Source organism: Augochlora pura, chromosome 7 (genome assembly GCF_028453695.1).
Source record: "Augochlora pura isolate Apur16 chromosome 7, APUR_v2.2.1, whole genome shotgun sequence".
NCBI lineage: Eukaryota > Metazoa > Arthropoda > Insecta > Hymenoptera > Halictidae > Augochlora > Augochlora pura.
Window position 1 is genome coordinate 15,207,188 of NC_135778.1, and position 17,097 is coordinate 15,224,284.

General features: G+C 39.0%; 1 protein-coding gene across 2 annotated transcripts in view; it reads right to left on the reverse strand.

The window, feature by feature from the left end:
- Positions 1–13,516, reverse strand: part of LOC144472572 (proton-coupled amino acid transporter 2) — a 41,130-nt gene extending 27,614 nt beyond the window's left edge. Inside the window, exon 1 of one of the 2 annotated variants that reach the window (XM_078185784.1) lies at positions 13,338–13,516. The gene's annotated coding sequence lies outside the window, so the exon portion shown is untranslated. The remainder of the gene's footprint in view (positions 1–13,337) is intronic. The other variant, XM_078185785.1, reaches the window with a different exon arrangement.
- Positions 13,517–17,097: the final 3,581 nt, after the last annotated feature.

The following is a 17,097-nucleotide window of genomic DNA, read 5'->3' on the forward strand; positions in this document are numbered from 1 at the left end:
ACTCGGCTAGATTTAGTTCACCTATTGGCTCGACGATTTTCTAGTTGCACCGCTTTGACGCCCGTCCGACAAGTGTTTCTAATTAACAGAAATTTTCCACCGTTCCCACCGCTTCAAGCTTCTCGATGATACTCCACTGTGTCCCTCTTCGCCTTTCCGACTCGATTGACTCGATTAGGGCTCGCGACAAGTTCTGATTCGAGAGAAATCGATACCCAATAAGCACTGGACGTTCTAAGGACGTCCACTTTACGTCCATTTTAGGTCTGAACGACTTACGTTCTACAATTAATGTTTTTTGGACGGCTTGTGTCTTAAGACGATGTCTCAATTTAATCCATTACATGAGATGGTATCGATGAAATAAGATTTTAATATAAGTTTTAATAACAATAGAAATTCATATAATTTTACTCAAACACCTTACTGACCATATTTTAATACTCGAACGACATAGTGTTTCTAAATTCTCTCTAACTTTATTTTATATTTCGTTTATTCAATTCTATTAGAGGTGCATCAAACCCGAAGTTTGGTTTTGTGATTCGCCTACGCCTTGCAATGACAAGTCCATGAACTTTGGAATCTACTTTAGTGCAGGAAACGAAATTCGCTGAACTGGAAAACTGGACGAGTTGTGTGTCATCTGATCTGCGAGCTGACAATTTTTCACTGATTCATCTCGCTTATTTTAATTTCGCCAGACCTTGTGCGAGCAGATTGTTGCACACTGCCGCGAATTCAGCATTATTTAGCTGTCACGGATATCAAAACAGCGACGTGATTCATCATCCGAGGCGCGGAACAAATCGTTGATAGCCCAAAATGATCGTCTTGAGAAGCAAAGATTTCTGATTTTTCTGTGAATAAAAGAACAAATCGATTTTGCAAATATGCTGGAATAATGATCACGGATTTCTTTAAGTACCGGAAGCGCAGTAACGATTTAAACATTTAAAGTATCCGTAGTGATTTAAATAACTAAAGTATCCGTAGTGCTTTAAATAACTAAAGTATCCGTCATGATTTAAACATCTAAAGTATTCATAATGATTGAAACATTTAAAGTATCCGTAACGATTGAAACATCTAAAGTATCCGTAATTATTTAATACTTAAATTAACCTTAACAATATATTATAAAAAAAAGTTACAATATCTTTGACAGAGTCTCCTATCTGATCTGTTCGTTCGTCTCAGGAATCCATAAAATTCGCGACCCAACGTCGACGTATTTCATGACGTGCACGCTAACGTTTTAATCATTAAGCAATCAAACTATGGTATGCGGCAGTCGATTGTTAAGATTGATCTGCTGTATCTACGCGAAACAAGGCATCATCGAAGAGGAATCGATGATGATCGGTCTAAATTGAACGGCTCGCGGAGAGTTTAGAAAGTGATGGATGAACTGTTACGATTTTAGAAAATCCGCGTTATTTCGGGACCAGGAACGGTGCCATACCGGCGAAATACGACGTTTATGAAACACATCCTATACATATATCGTTGTTTGAATGTTTACGTTCGCTATTGGCGTGCCAGAGTGCTTCTTAGTTTCGCGCGCACGCGTTTTACGTTATCGAGCCGAGTCGGCTCAGAAATTTTTGGAAGCAATGAAAAATTAATGAGATTCGATTTTGAAAAATTACTGAAAAATCATCCGCAGGTAATTTATGTTACCCAGCCTCAAATAATGCATGAGTTTATTCGCGGAAATAATCGACAAAATTCTAAGCACGGAAGCACGTTTTAAATTGTCAACTTTTAAAAACATCAATTTTCAAATCCTTTGTTTGAATCTGTATAAGTAGTAAGTAATTGAATTACAATGCAATTGAATGAACGCAACTGTATCCGTAAGTAGATATGTATAAAAGCGCCGGCGAACATGTGATTCTGATTCTGCAATGTAGTGCCGCCGCGCCTAGCTGAGAATTAATTGTAACAATGTATCAGTGAGACAGGAATGTCAGGGTTACTTATTTTCAACGACTTCTAAAGTGCGATAATTAATCATAATTTTGTCCGGAACAAAAGATATCGTTGCCTTACGGGAAATGTCGCAACAGTGAATTGCGGTGAGATGTAAATTAAAACCCACAATGAGTTCCATTCAGAAAATGCCGAACGTATTATTAACATTTAAAGGTCGCGGTCTATAAGTCTACGAATTCATAGTACTATCTCGCATTGATATTTAATATTGTCATTGCTGCAGATATATATTTGTAATATGTCTAATACATATATCTATTATAATCTATAATATATTTATACTATTTTTTTTTAATTTTATTATACTATTTTTGAAAAATTAAGGAGATACAGTACACTGTAATATAAACATGTATATGTATATAATCTATTACATTATAATCTACTATGTCTTTCCAATTTTCTAAAAATAATTCTCATCACACAGCTTAATTTTTCAATCTCGATTTTATTCAATATACTATTTCAATTTTATGAAATGTTCGTGGTTTACAGCGTGGCAGTCAGAGTGTTAAGTATCCAAAAATTGTCCTCTGCCAATAGAACGGTGTTATATGTATAGTACAGATTTGCGTAAAATGTTAATGCACTTAAATGCGGTGCCCCGCGGTCATTACAAATCGCGTTAACCGCCGCGTTATTCGCACTTGCGTGATGGAAATATTTGTCCAGACTTCAAAATGAGTTTTCGAGATGATAGACCGAGTGCTAAAGCATGCGGTTTTCGAAACGCGAGAGGATTTAAAGCGCAATTATCATCCTAAACCTGAAATTTGCAGTGTTCGATGCGTAGACAACGCGTCAACATATTTTGCTTCGGCAAACTATTAACTCGATCGACTAACTCGAAACCGTGAAAACAGATTTTTTAGGCTTATAATTAATATAATAAATATTTGTTCAACTGTTATGTTATGTAATTAACCGACGCATGTTATTTTGTTGCAAAGCCTTGACAACCATTTCAACTAAAAATATACAAATTTCGTTTGGAAAGACGCCTCACTGGTTTCCTAACATTAATGTACAAAAGGTATATTTATTTTTTAAATACGTACACACGTATTTCTAAAATTTTTACTAGCTCTTATTTCCTTTTATACTGACAGATTTATTTTACACTGTAATTATTGTATTCTTTGATATTTACTGTAATATTTCATTCTCTTATATGAAATATCTCTCATTTGGTAAAACAAAATCATTGCGAAAATTGACAAGGATCTTGATTGTATAGAACGCCGTGTATGAAACGCTCTACTATCGGAACGTTCTCACGATTAGGTCAGGTAACCGAGAACCTGTTGTAATAGTTAGCGTAGGTTGAAAGCGAGACGGCGACAAAAAGGGTGTCACGAGTTTCCGCGCTGCGACGTAACGTTGACCGATCGAATTGCCCCTTTATGGCAATCCCAGCTGACAGGGAAACGTTTCCAACCATAACACGCCAAAATGATTCGCGTGACATTTTTATATAATACAGTTCGCTGGAAAATATTTGAAAAATTCTTGAAAAATATTTTTCGCTGAAAGAAATTCTTTACATCCCCGAAAATCAAGGCTGGAAACCATTTTAGGTATCTCGAGAACCAGAGGGCGTAAAACAACTAAACTTTTTTTATAGTATACCATAGTTCTTTAAAATCTCGTTATAATCGACGTGTTACACTTGGAAACGTTCCCATATGGGACATATCTAGCGCGGACTCTGTAACACCGTGGATCGAGATTCGTTCAGGCCGCGACCGTTTTCCCGCTTTTTCTTCCCCGCGCGCCCCACGTTTTTGTCGGCCGCAAATCGTGTCGATTAGATCACTGGACGAGCGCAGCTCGCCACGGATGCGAGAGGTCGGACATGATCGGAAATTTCCTTCGCCGCGACACCAAAACCTCTCGAGGACGAGGCCCGATAAAAAGGCTGCGCAGGGTACTCGGCATACCTGCAGTGATCCGTATCGCGAGATTGATTGCCGATAAATCTCGCCCGAATTCCTGCACGTTATCTGAGCTCTCCTCTTGATGCGGATTAGAGGATTTTGATTGAATGTCCTGTTGTTTCGATTGAATTTACTAAATGTATGTACGTGAACTATTCTCTCGTTAATAATTAAGCACTCGGGTAAAACTCTGGCACGGGATAAACATTAATATTCTCTGGCCTCTGAGAAACTATTGAAAAATTCCTAATATTTCTCGACAATAACTGTGAAGAAAATGGTACGGCAAAGGGTTAATTCCGACTTCGACATTCTGCCTAACGTTTCATCCATTTTAATCGAATTTTAGTTACAGAAGTTCGGAGTCGATTGTCGCGCAACATTGTAGAACTCGAATAGCAAGATTGGGAGACACGTTGCTCGGGCAACGTGTCGCAACCCGCTCCGACAAACTACACGATTTCCGCTTCTAATTGCTTAGGTATTATTGCAAAGTTGACAGTAAAATCTGTCTCGTGTGCGGTGAGACCGTTATCGAGTCGAGCTGCGCAAAATACTTGACGTTCGGCGGGAACATGGCGCGAAACTGTTCCGGACGAACAAGTTCCTCGCTCGGGGAAACGTTGTTTTCGCAATCGATAGCAAATCGTGAGTCGACAGATGTCGAACGTTTCATTTTGTCCGGCAATATCCAAGCCGGGATACGACTAGTACCATTCGGATCTGTTGAACTACTTTAAATCTGACTCGAATATTGATCCAAAGGTTGGAATGTTCCCGATAATACAAGTAATAGATCTAGCACGATTTAATACGATTATTCGTCGTCTATAGCGTCGTTATCTAGTCACTATCGAACTTTTCTAGTTCCAGATCGAAGAAGATACAGAGGATTTCTGTCTCTGTTGTTTCCTCGACACGCTGTTGTTCTATTTTACATTGCATGCGATAGATATCCCACCGTAGTAAAATTGCTATAGTACTACATACTGGTACAAGAAAGTGTGGAGAGTGAATTATTTCATCAAGAAATTTTATCTAAACAATTTATCCAATGTGTTTTCATGGTCGGAAAATTAATACAAAATAACAAAGTTGCGAAGTTTCAATTAAATCAGTGACTCGAAGGACTCACGCTCTCTTTATTAACCCTTTTGATTTCTCACCCTTCGATTCAATCAATCTTTACTTCGGTGTTTAAATATTAATAACAAAGGGGTAGAATTTTCTACGCTATCTTATACTAGCATATGCATGTTATAATATAATAAGAACACTGCAAGAAGCACAGTGTAATATAATAATTCTATAGCATCCATATTTAGTAGACCGTGTTCCAAATTCTGATAACGAGTCTGAGACGACATTGCAGGGCAAGGGGTTAACGTTAACACGGATAAATTGCTAGGAACTTGACGTTGTAAAAATTCGAATCGATCGAAATCAAGCTAGCTTCTTAATATATTATCCCGCTACACCGGATGTTGCATAACGAACGTTGCTTAATGCAACAATAAGACTCGAAAATACTTTAATAACCCTATCCGATAATGTCGGCTCAGCCTCGATGGAACAAAAGGTTCCCTCGAACGCGATTCCGAAACGAAGTACGCGACGCTCTATAAAAATCGTCGGATTCAGGCCTCGGTTCCTGTCTCTGCCCTAACTCCGTTACAATAAAATGGAAGCCACGTGCGCGTAGATCGATACGACCGCCTACAGGAAGCTCCGTTCGGCTCGCAGTAGTTCTATCGCGAACTTTCCTTCCTCTCACTTCGGCTAGCCTTGATAAGCGGAGAGACCATGGGGGAAACTCTTCTAGGCTCGTTTATCAACGAGCGAGCAAAGTTGTTCGAGTTGCACGAGGTGGCGCAGTACGGGCGCACGTTTTTGCCGCGTGTCGCGATGCACCGGCCAAGATTGTTCAAATGTCAAACGCTTCAGCGCCGAATCGTCTGTCAATATTTGCTCAGACACATCGCGTTGTTCCCCCCCACTTTCCCCCCACTTTTCGCTTCCGATGAGAGACGGCGGGGGGGGGGGGGGCGACCGGACGAGATTCGACCATGGTGCACCATTCGCGATGGAACGCGTCGTTATCACCTGTATCGTCGCAAAAGGAACCGGTATCGAATCAGCGGAAATCTCTCAAAGAAGCAATAAATAATGACAGATCCCGTTCGAATGTTATAAATTATTTCTATCGCGTTGACTTATCAAATCGAATCGAAATATGAAATTTATGATATAAATTTCATATTCGTACTAGAATTTTGTGTATCTCATATTGCTGACAAAACTTTATTAAGAAAATAAATAAGACTGACGGAATCTTGTTTGAACCAGAGTATCCAGGACGAACGCGAATTCTGTGTCGCGAAAACCGTCTCCGATCTTGTTAGCACGTTCTTACGAAAATCCGCGTCTCCCGTTCGCGTAACTCCCCCCTCCGTTCGTATGGATTTAACAATCATCAACCTTGTAATCTGTCCTCGAGCTTCTGCAATATCATTCCAAATAAGGACACTGGCAGACCGATAGAACATTCCGCTCGCGTCCGTTTTAATCCTGCGAATTCTAAAAATACTGGAACATCGTTTGTCGTTAGCTAATTCAGTCGGTTTCTTCGCGTAGAAAGAACGCGCGTTTGTTGTACCACGAATTACGAGCATTTAGAACAATTTTCCCCGAGTTTCTCCGTGTGTGGTGCTAATAGAAGATTACACTGACGAAATGCAGCGCTTCATTTTACTTAGAAGCATTTAGTTTCTTTTTAATTTTTTGACACGATTGTGCAAAACATAAATTGAATGTAAATATAGCATAATACAGTATAATGTAATTAATACAGTACGCAATACTTTTATACTTTTTTCAAATTCTATCAAGCTTTATACAGTGTGTCTCAGCTAAGATACAGCCAGCCACACCGCTGTAAACAATTACAGACTTCCAGCGATATTTCAACGGAACAAGAAAAAAAGCATTGGATGCCAAAAATATCGCAAAAACCGTAAATTTAAGTTACAGTCTATAATTACTCTCATCGCTGTACATAGGACTCGTCGAAACGAATAGCACGTGTATACTTCGAATCTATAATTATTCACAGTAATCGACATACCACTCACTAAAACGAATGGAATAGTACCGAGATAAAGAAATGATTTTCAGAAAGTTTCGCTCAATTCGATCCCATCGCTGTATGTACATTCAAAAAAATAGTACCGATAAAATCCGCATCTCCTTGGTTCCCTGACCGAGTTCATTTGATAAGATATAAAATTCCGTTCGGATAATTAGCCAGCGCAATTGACCGATGGGTGAGCTCCGAAATTACTTCGCGCGCGCAAAAAAAAGCCAGCCAGCCGTCCTGACAATTTTATTTTCGAGCCGAACGAATGATCTAATCCGTCTGCATTCGTCGTGGACGATCGCCAAATATCAATGTCGAACAATCGACGAAAATGTTGCACCACACCGATCGTTCGTGGGCCCTGATCACGTGATCGCGCGCGGTTCTATTCGACAAGCGAGAAGCCGGACCAATCGGGCACGACGATTGCGATCGAGAGCCGCCTCGGCACTAACACCGTCACATACTAAACGCACACGTAGAAAGAACTTATATACGTATACAGTTTGTGAAGCGTTTCAGGCAACTAGAATACAGCGCTGCGAATAATTATAGACACAAATTGAACTTTTATAATTTTAGCGACATTTAAATGAAAACTTCTACTGTTTTTAATATTGACTATATATATCTCTATAATATAATATACAAATTATCTATAATATAAAAATATGTATATTTCTAAATTTTCGTTTAGGCACCAGTAACAATTTAAATGCTATTTTAGACGCATAAACATCCAAGGAGTTTAAGTGGAACATTTTGTTTCCTAAGAGTCCAATCCACGTTCGGGGGATGCCCGAAATGCCAAATTTTACCTTATCGTGGAGAATTTTGTAATATTTGTCAGCATAGCATCGATCGAAGAGTTTTGAATCGCGCGGCTATACGCGGCCGTAAATAATACCGAAAAAATGGAATTACAGCGAGCGTGTTTTCGACGCGGGCAAACCGAACGGAAGATTGGAACTTCGCTCCAACGGTATACAAAATGCAGAACGTTATGCTATTAGCGTTTTCTCGGACGGAACTAATTGCTTTGTCTCCGAGTGGCTGTTATCTGCTGGCAGAAGAGACACGCGTCCGCGGGTACGCGTTACGTTCACGGCAACGCGAAGTATGGCTACGCTTCAAAATTTACAACAACGATGCGGATTATTGTTATCTTAATTTCTGCGATCATTCCGGCGATGTCAAATAGAACTGCAGACAGCGTTGATAAACGTAGTGCACTGTCTAAATGAAAACATTATCGAGAGCCACCACGTGACGGGGTGGTGTCACGTGTCTAACAATATTTTAACTCAGATCGAATAAAAAGAATTATTTGGAAAGCTTGCAAAAAATTGTAAGAAAATATATACGATTTGAGAATTATAAAAAGAATTGTAACAGAAACTGTTCAAATTCTAGGTAAATTGGAGCTGTCAATTTTACCGTAATATAGCGTCAAAACTAGCACAGACTTGAAAATTTAAGCCACCACCCCTTGCGGAAAGAATTTTTAAAACATGATGTACAGTTTTTGCTTTGCATAGAGTTTTGAATGCAGGATGGTAGTATTTACTGTGCCTGCGATAATATAAAGATCAAAATGGAGGCTCAATGCATGTATGCAGTACCATTGAACAGACAGTTTCGTACGTTTACAATGTTACGCTAAACACACATATGTTTCTTATCGCTGATAAGGCCTCTCCTTTCTCTGTTGTTCAAAAATATTACGTTTCCGAAGCAATTTTTGCCGAACAATGTCACCTATATACAGAATCCTGCCCGCGTATGCTCGCACATTGGAACAATATATGTATCTGCAAAGGAGATCGGAGACTGCACTTTGGAATGCGGCATCGAACGTCGACGTGCACGCGGGTTAAAGTCCGTGAAAATTAATGTATTGCAACAATTTTTACGCGTCGCGGTCGCCTCCAAATATTTGTCCGACCAAAGTCCACGAAAATGAATGAACTCCAACAATTTATGCACGTCGCGATCGATTCCAAATATTTGTCCACCGACGTATTACAATTATGTTAATTGTGTTATATTAAACGATTTCAACGATTTCCAAGAGAACAAAGATCGCCGAGCAGAGTCGGAAGAGTTTTCTCCACATTGCTCGAGTGCTGCTCGAGTGCTGCTCGTCGACTTCGCTTCGAACGCGGTGCCGTCATTTAAAATAAAAGGAGCTTGGCAACAATCAATTATTTGCAGACAGACAAGATATAACGTTTGCAATTAGCTGCGAAAGCTTCGCAGGAAGAACATGTTGATCCATTAACTGCCACGATCCCCATTCGGGCTTTTTGGAATTTTACACCACTTGACGCGAGAAATATATCTATATATCTATATATCTATATATATTTCTGTAAATTTTCACTATCACCGTTTGGAACGTTTTAGAAAATATAAAGTATTTCAAGAACGTAACATAATTTGAATGTATTTACACTGTTACACAACTCGTGCATATACACAACTTTTCCCTTCAAGATTAAAAGAAAAGAAATTAATAAATAACGAAATTAATACGTTAACCAGTTTTAAATCATTTCTACAATTATTTACGATGGTCCATTAATGGGAAATAAGAAAGAAAGAGCGCTATTTAAAACTAATTCGATGATAGAAGCGAACCGAACAGGAACAGCCATTTTGTAGAGCAGTGCCATTATCCGTATGGAATTTTTCAGCGGGCTTTGATCGAAGAATCGAAAGGCGTTTCAAACTTTCCCGACACTCGAACAGCCGCTAAACGATTACGATGCAATGGTACGTTCACCTGCTGCGAAGAAACGATGGAAAAGTATAATAATTTGCACCGCGCGCGCGCGCAACACACGGACTCGCCGATGACGGTTCCTTCCGCTCCAACCGAGAGCGACTGAACTGCGAACGGCAATAATTACTACAGCCAACGTGTACAGATCGAATGTAAACAAAGGACAGCCATGAATGACGGACAAAGAGACAATATCGATGTGTCTGTTAACGCCGTTAATGAACGTGTACATTAATCGTGTACATTAGAGACACGTAACCAACGAGCAATCGATATTCAATAATAATTTACATTAATTTTTACAGTTTATCTTGATCGATCCTGATTCACCGCGTTCGCCGTTTCCTTTTTTTTTCTTACAAAAAAAACAAAATTTCGTTTCAACAAAATGGATTAATTATCGTCGCAGCAACAACTGGCAACATCGTGGTGGGAACCGTAATTTAAATAAGATTAATTTCAGTCCAAAGTACTCGTCGTAATTTCGTGCATTATCACGAACCTCGTTTTTAAACACAGGAAGGATGGAACCAGAAAAGACAATCATTGGAAATAAAATGGAGCGTAAATTCGACGCCTTTCGCAACCAATACATATTTCCTGCCACAAGTTTACGTCCGCGAAAAAGGTTAGGAAGGAAAATAGTCGTCGCGGATGTTCCATTATAAAAAGATGTTAATAAGTCGTTCCACTTGTCAGTGATCATTGATAGCAAAGAATTGCTTCCGACGTTGTTTCCCGGAAGATAATGTTAAACCGGCGGCGATCGAATTGGGAAACGTCTTTTTAAGCGATCGTGAAACTCGAGAGACTTATCCCTGCTAATCGCGGCGACGGACGATAAAGTGTTCCACAAACGTGATTCGATAAATGGATCGCTTCCGAATCACACACGTCTCAAGCTCTATTTATTGCCTCGATGATTGTGTCATTGTGGTTTAATAAGTGATTCGCTTCCGAATTACACGCATTGGAAGGTCTATTTACGGCTTCAATGAGCGGGTCCTGACCCGGACGACGATCGACCGTCGCAGAGAAGCGGCGGGATTCGATCGAACGTAATGTAAATTAACGAAGAAAAACGTGCTTTACAATGGATGGCCGATCGATTGAGCTCTAATACACGTCGATCGCAGCTTTTTGTTCTTCTTTATACAGATTAAGAAATCGAATCGTCGCGTAAATCTCGACTCGCTGCGTTGGGCTTCTCGCGACATCATGATTAGTGCAGCAAAATTAGTTTCGTTGCGCAACGTAAAGCGATTCTGGCAAAACGAGCTATGGCGATAAAAACACTGAAGGAAACAGATAAAACAGCAAAGACAACGAAACAGATACGTATATGTAGATATATACAATGGCTCGTGTAATTACTAGATTCCTCTAGAATTTGTAAATAAGCCTTAGCATTGTTGCGACTCCGTTTGCTTAGTTACGCGTTCTTCATTCGCAGCGCAACTTCGTTGACGTTTTTAGACTTTTTTCAGAATTTCTACAAACACGTGGTTCAGAATAATTGTTTTAATTTTGATTTCTACAAACATACTACTGCATATAAACGTATATGTAAGTATATTTGTACATGCATAAATGACAGTATAATAATTATAATAATATTATAGTAGTAATAATAATAATAATAATAATAATAATAAAAATAATAATAATAATAAAAGTGAACGTGAACCGCAGGATACGCGAACGCGACGCTTCTGACGCGAAGCTAAGGGATGAAATAAATCCCCAGTGTCGCAAATAATGGTTCGGAACAGACGAAGGAGGACCTCCAGGAAGAATATCATCGACGGACGATCAAATTAATCAGTGTCATTCGAGCCTATCTACCGCTATCAGAATTGTCACGCTAATCAAAAGCCGGTGCCCGATAAAACAGTCGAAATACGTAGATCCAAACGATGGATCTGCAATGAGATACGGCACATCAACACGTTGTTACACGTGTATCCCATAGGCACATTGACACGCGCTCGTCGCAACACCGCCTGGAGACGATGTCGTCTCGCGCGAACATCCTCGCGATCATTTTTTCCGTGGTACGCGTGTACGCGTATAAATTACGCTAAGAAAAACTAGCCGGCTGTTTCTGCGCTCGTCCCGAATAGAAGACAGTTTATATTTAAATCCTTTCGCGGATCTGTCCTGCTCGACCGCTTCTGTCGAGCGCCGTGCGAGAATTACCGAAGTGTAAACACGTTCGAACAATTTCGGGAGCATCGCTGTCTGCGGTTTGCTAACACATTTCGCACGGGTCACTGATCGAGAACGAAGCTCGAAGAGATTCACTTTCTTTTAGAAAATATTTAATAGTTTTCAGAACTAAGATTTTGATAACAGGTGTACAAAGAATAATTTTAGAATTATAATATCGTGTCAGGCTCGTTATGGATATTTGGAATTTTTTATACATTTTCTGTCTAACATAAGAATTTATTATATTATTTATATTAATTGTTATATAATCATTATAATATTAAGAAAGAAAGGCGAACCGGCGTAGCTATTATTAGAAGCAGAAACACATTTTTGTTCAATTCCGGTTTCTCACAATCGAGATAGATAACATCCTGTTTTCTATAAAGATCCGCTATCCAGTTACTAAAAGGCCTTGTTTTATTCGAAGTCCGACACCGTTCCTGACGGCTAATCGATCTTACTTTCAGAAGACACCGCGGATCCGTAATCTGTCGTAAGTTGCTCCAAAATTAGCGACAGTCGCTGCAGAATGGTGTTTGAATGTAACAACGTTGACACGATAAAATGTCAAATATATTAGATAGTTTCGCTTGACACTAGAACTACCAGCCCCTGGACATGTCTAATGTAGGACATCGTTTTATAACAATGACAAAATTCAATTCATTTATATATACTCTGCGACTTTTATTATAACATGTGCGTCGTTGAAGAAGTTCGTATAAAAATGTAAGAAAATAAAAACATTTTTACAGCATCAGGAATTGTAAGGGAAAAAAATCAGAAACCAGACGTGTCTAATGTTAAACAACGAGACGCGCGAGCTTGCGGGCTAATAAAACATTGACGAAAATGTGACGTTGCTTGTTTATGCTGATGTTGACCGACAGCGGTGAAATGCGCGCGTTATGCGAAGCAGTTCAGTGACTATATAACACAGAAATGATTGCGGCTATAAACGTAGCGAGCGACAAATGTAAACCTGGTGCTGCATGCTGCTTTTTAAAAGCGTCGGAAACGAATGAATTTACAGAGTGTACTTTCGCCTCGCGCGCAATTTTCATTTCGATAGATTCGACGTGAACGCGCCCGCTTGCTTTTTAACCGTTCAAATGGGTGGCCAGTAAATAATCTGTAACCTGGAATCATTTTCAGAGCACGGAAACGACGACGACGATAATAGCAATCGACACGGAGTGACAGATTTGGCGAGAAACGTCGATTAATCGTAGAACGCTAGGAAACGTTGGTAACGGGTGCGACTTACCTTTTTTTCTTGTTGTCAATTCAATGTATCCAGATACGAGCGTAGGTACTGGTAACCCATGGATGATGGCGATTGTCGGCCGATTCGTAAGCACGTGCAACGGTCGGCTGCTTCCGCGCGACTGAAACAGAGCCGCGCCACTCGAGAACACACGGGTCTCAACCACCAAAGACTGCTTTGCTCCTTGCTGCCACTTTGCTGCCGCCAGTTCCGAGTCGTGGATTTCTTGGCTTTCCTCCGATGCTCGGCGACCAGAACCGAGTCGACCCGTGAGGCTGGGGGGAACGGGAACCGTGTGAACAAAAAACCGTGTTTATTTTTCTTCCCTTTCAAAACGTTTCTCCACTTTTTTCATTTATTTATTCACACTTTTAATTATTACCACGTATGCAGTACAGAAGGAGAGAGAGAGAGAGAGAGAGAAGAACAATATTATTTAATTTAATAATATTATAATTATTATATTATATACTAATTATATTATTATTATTATTATTATTTAATTTAATATTATCTATGCGATGTATAATATGAATATAATACAAGTACGAATAGAGCTTTATTCACGTCTAACGGTGGAAAATTTTGAAAAATCCGCTTTCTAACAAACATTTAATATTTGCAAAGTCGACAATAAAATCTCAATTTTGATTTATTTTTTAAATATATAATGAAATAAAGAAACATTACATTTTTTAAAAAGCTATTAATATCTCTCTCGCACGTACTGTGGTTAAAATAGCTCACTGCACGATGGACAATAACTAACAAGAATTTTACGCGACGCGATCGTGTAAAATAGGGCCAACGGATCGATCTGCTCTTGTTTATGCTTAAAAGACCAAATCGAATTGGTTTTCTTAAGCAAACAGTTTGAGAAGGCTGATCGAGTGTAATAAAAAAAACGGTGAGTTGGTTTGGCCCGAGATCGAGTCACGCGTGACAATATAATTTTATGACTTTGATGGTTATTCATGTCCTGGCATAAAATTTGCATACATTAACGGAGTAGTTATTCTATTTTTATAGATATATATATATATATATTTATTTTGTACATATTATAGTTGTTCAGATTTCTTTTACTCGAAGCGGTATGCGTGACATTAATATCTGAATATTCACTTTCCATGTATTGAAACTGCTTATTTCGTACTTTCTTCAATGACTTCTCGATTATAAGGAAATGTCAGACATACTATTGCAACCTCTGACGTCACGGAAATGAACGTTTGCTAGTTATATAAGAGAGAATGTATTGCAAAATATTTGAATCTATAAAAGTGCAGATTCTTCAGAACTTTGAGGACGTTCCTTCGTTACTTGTAAGAAAGTTTAACGACTTTCGTCAATCGTATTTAATCGACAATATTAATTCTAAACGCAAAAGAGCAGTCGTTCTTTAAAAAAAAAAAAAAAAACAGAAAAAATATATAACAGGGTTATCAGAGTGTTGTGAAGATTTTGGTAACCACATTTTTCTCTAATGTCTTCTATGATAATTTTATCCATAATATTTAACCTTCAGTTCAATGTTTCCCGCAGGTTTTGATGACCGCGAAATTTCAATATGTTATGATAATATTGTAGTAATAAGTTTAAACCGCGGGAAGATCAATCGATAAGCAGTTTAAAGTTTCCCCTCTCTTAAGAAAGCCGATAAGGACTACAGCGTATCGATTATCTTTGTCAAACAAAGAAAAAAATAACGTCCAAACTTCTGCGTTGAGTTAAGTACGCGCGTCTCGAAGACACATCAATTGCATTTGTGATGACGGAATTTTGTAACAACCGTTTACATGAACGGAATACGAAGGGAAACCGCGTCGCGTGGGACATTAACAACAACCACTCGATCATCGGTCACAAAACAGTTGCCTACAACATTAAAACATGAAAATGATTGATTCGTGCGTTCGTCTCGAAAAATCTTCAATGTGTAGCAGTTTATTCTCGAAACTGTTGAGCATCGGTCTTAGACAATCTATTCGCCTGCCATGGAATTTCTTTAAACTGATCCCGATCGTACAATAATGATATACTTTAACGTCAAGATATGTGTGCTCATCGTTTCCTCTTTTAAAAACGACTACGATTACCGAGCTCTCTTACCGAGCCACATAATCGAGTAGATCTTAAATCTGAACAGAATGAATTAATTATCATCGCAGTAACAATTAGCGACATCGTGATGACAACCGTAATTTAAATGTCTGAAAAATAAGATTAATTTCAGTCCAAAGTGCTCATCGTAATTTTGTACAACATTATCACAAACCTCGTTTTAAAGCATTGAAAACTGTTCGCTAAATTTGTTATTCCAAATCACGGTGCAATTCGCGGGAAGGATGCAACCGGAAAAGACAATCATTGGAAAAAGGATGGACAGTAAATTTGACGTCCCGTGCAGCCAACATTTTCTACCATAAGTTTACGTCTGGTAAAAAAGGTTAGAAAGAAAAACAGGAGTCGCAAATGTACCATTGTAAAAAGATGTTAATTCGTCGTTCTGTGTGCTGTTGGTCGCTGGTAGCAAAGAATTGCTTCCGGTGAAGCGGCCGGGTTAAGGACGTTCAGTGAAACTCCATATGCAAAGAATAAGAATTAACAACACATCGACCTCCATCCATCGGAATCTTTTTCCTTGGTTCAGTGCTCGCCGACCTGTCGCGTGTAGATTGATCGTACGAAATTGCCAACTCGCGTGCAAGCAATAGCGAATCCAAATTTCCCCTGTGTTTTTAACAATTATTATGACATGCGAGTGTTATCCACGATCGCATCTCGAGGATAAATGCGACCGTTCCAGCATTTTCAATGTCGTAGTTTTTAGTTAGATGAACAGATGTATTGGTAAAAGTTACTATCACTCAGTACTACTCAGTGACTCCTCATTTCCCTATTACGAGTAGCTTTTGGTACACCCTGTACATGCGTCACGCTGATCAGAGTTAATATGAACAAGTTTATCGATTATCCGCACAGTACATTCGATTCCGACGAAAGACTGGTTAAATCGTACCTTCGCAGATAATGCAAACCATAAATGGAAACGAGGTCGTACGTGTATGTAACATTTTTATAGGCGCGGAACGACCTTAAACTCAACCAGCCATGGACGAATGCAAATATACCTGTTCATGACATGTTTTGTTAATTCGGGATCTTCGGTTTCTATTGTATCAAAGCTTAACCATTTGCCCGGGGAAACGAGACAGGATGAGACAAATTTACCTCCGATTCGTAAGTTATTTTATCTGCCTTTTCTTTCCTTAAGAAACTCGACTTAACAATGTTAGACATTGTTCTACAACCGCGGGAAACTGAAGATTGGAATCTGTTCAAAGTGTCGAAACTGTACTTGTCGGCATCTGTCGGCATTAATGAATAAACAAAGGAATATAAGAGTAACAAGAGTGGGTGGGTAGGGGGTGGCAACCTTTAATTGAAAGGTTAACCAAGAACGATCGTGTACTTAGTATAAATAATAAACAGCTTATTTATTATTTGAAATACTCGTGCTATTGAGAGTAAGAATTAACTTTGATTTCAGGCTATCAGCGGACAATAAATCACGGAACCTTAACCTGCAAATAGTTTTTAAATTATTCATCATTGTCAATAACTGAAGAATAATTCTAATGACGGCCTTCGACGTTCGAAAAATTCTTTACACTTCGAAGTGTACAAAACGATTTTCAACTGTTACACAATTCGCTCCTCGGATCCGTTTTGTTAAGTAAGGAGAGCGTGTAACGCG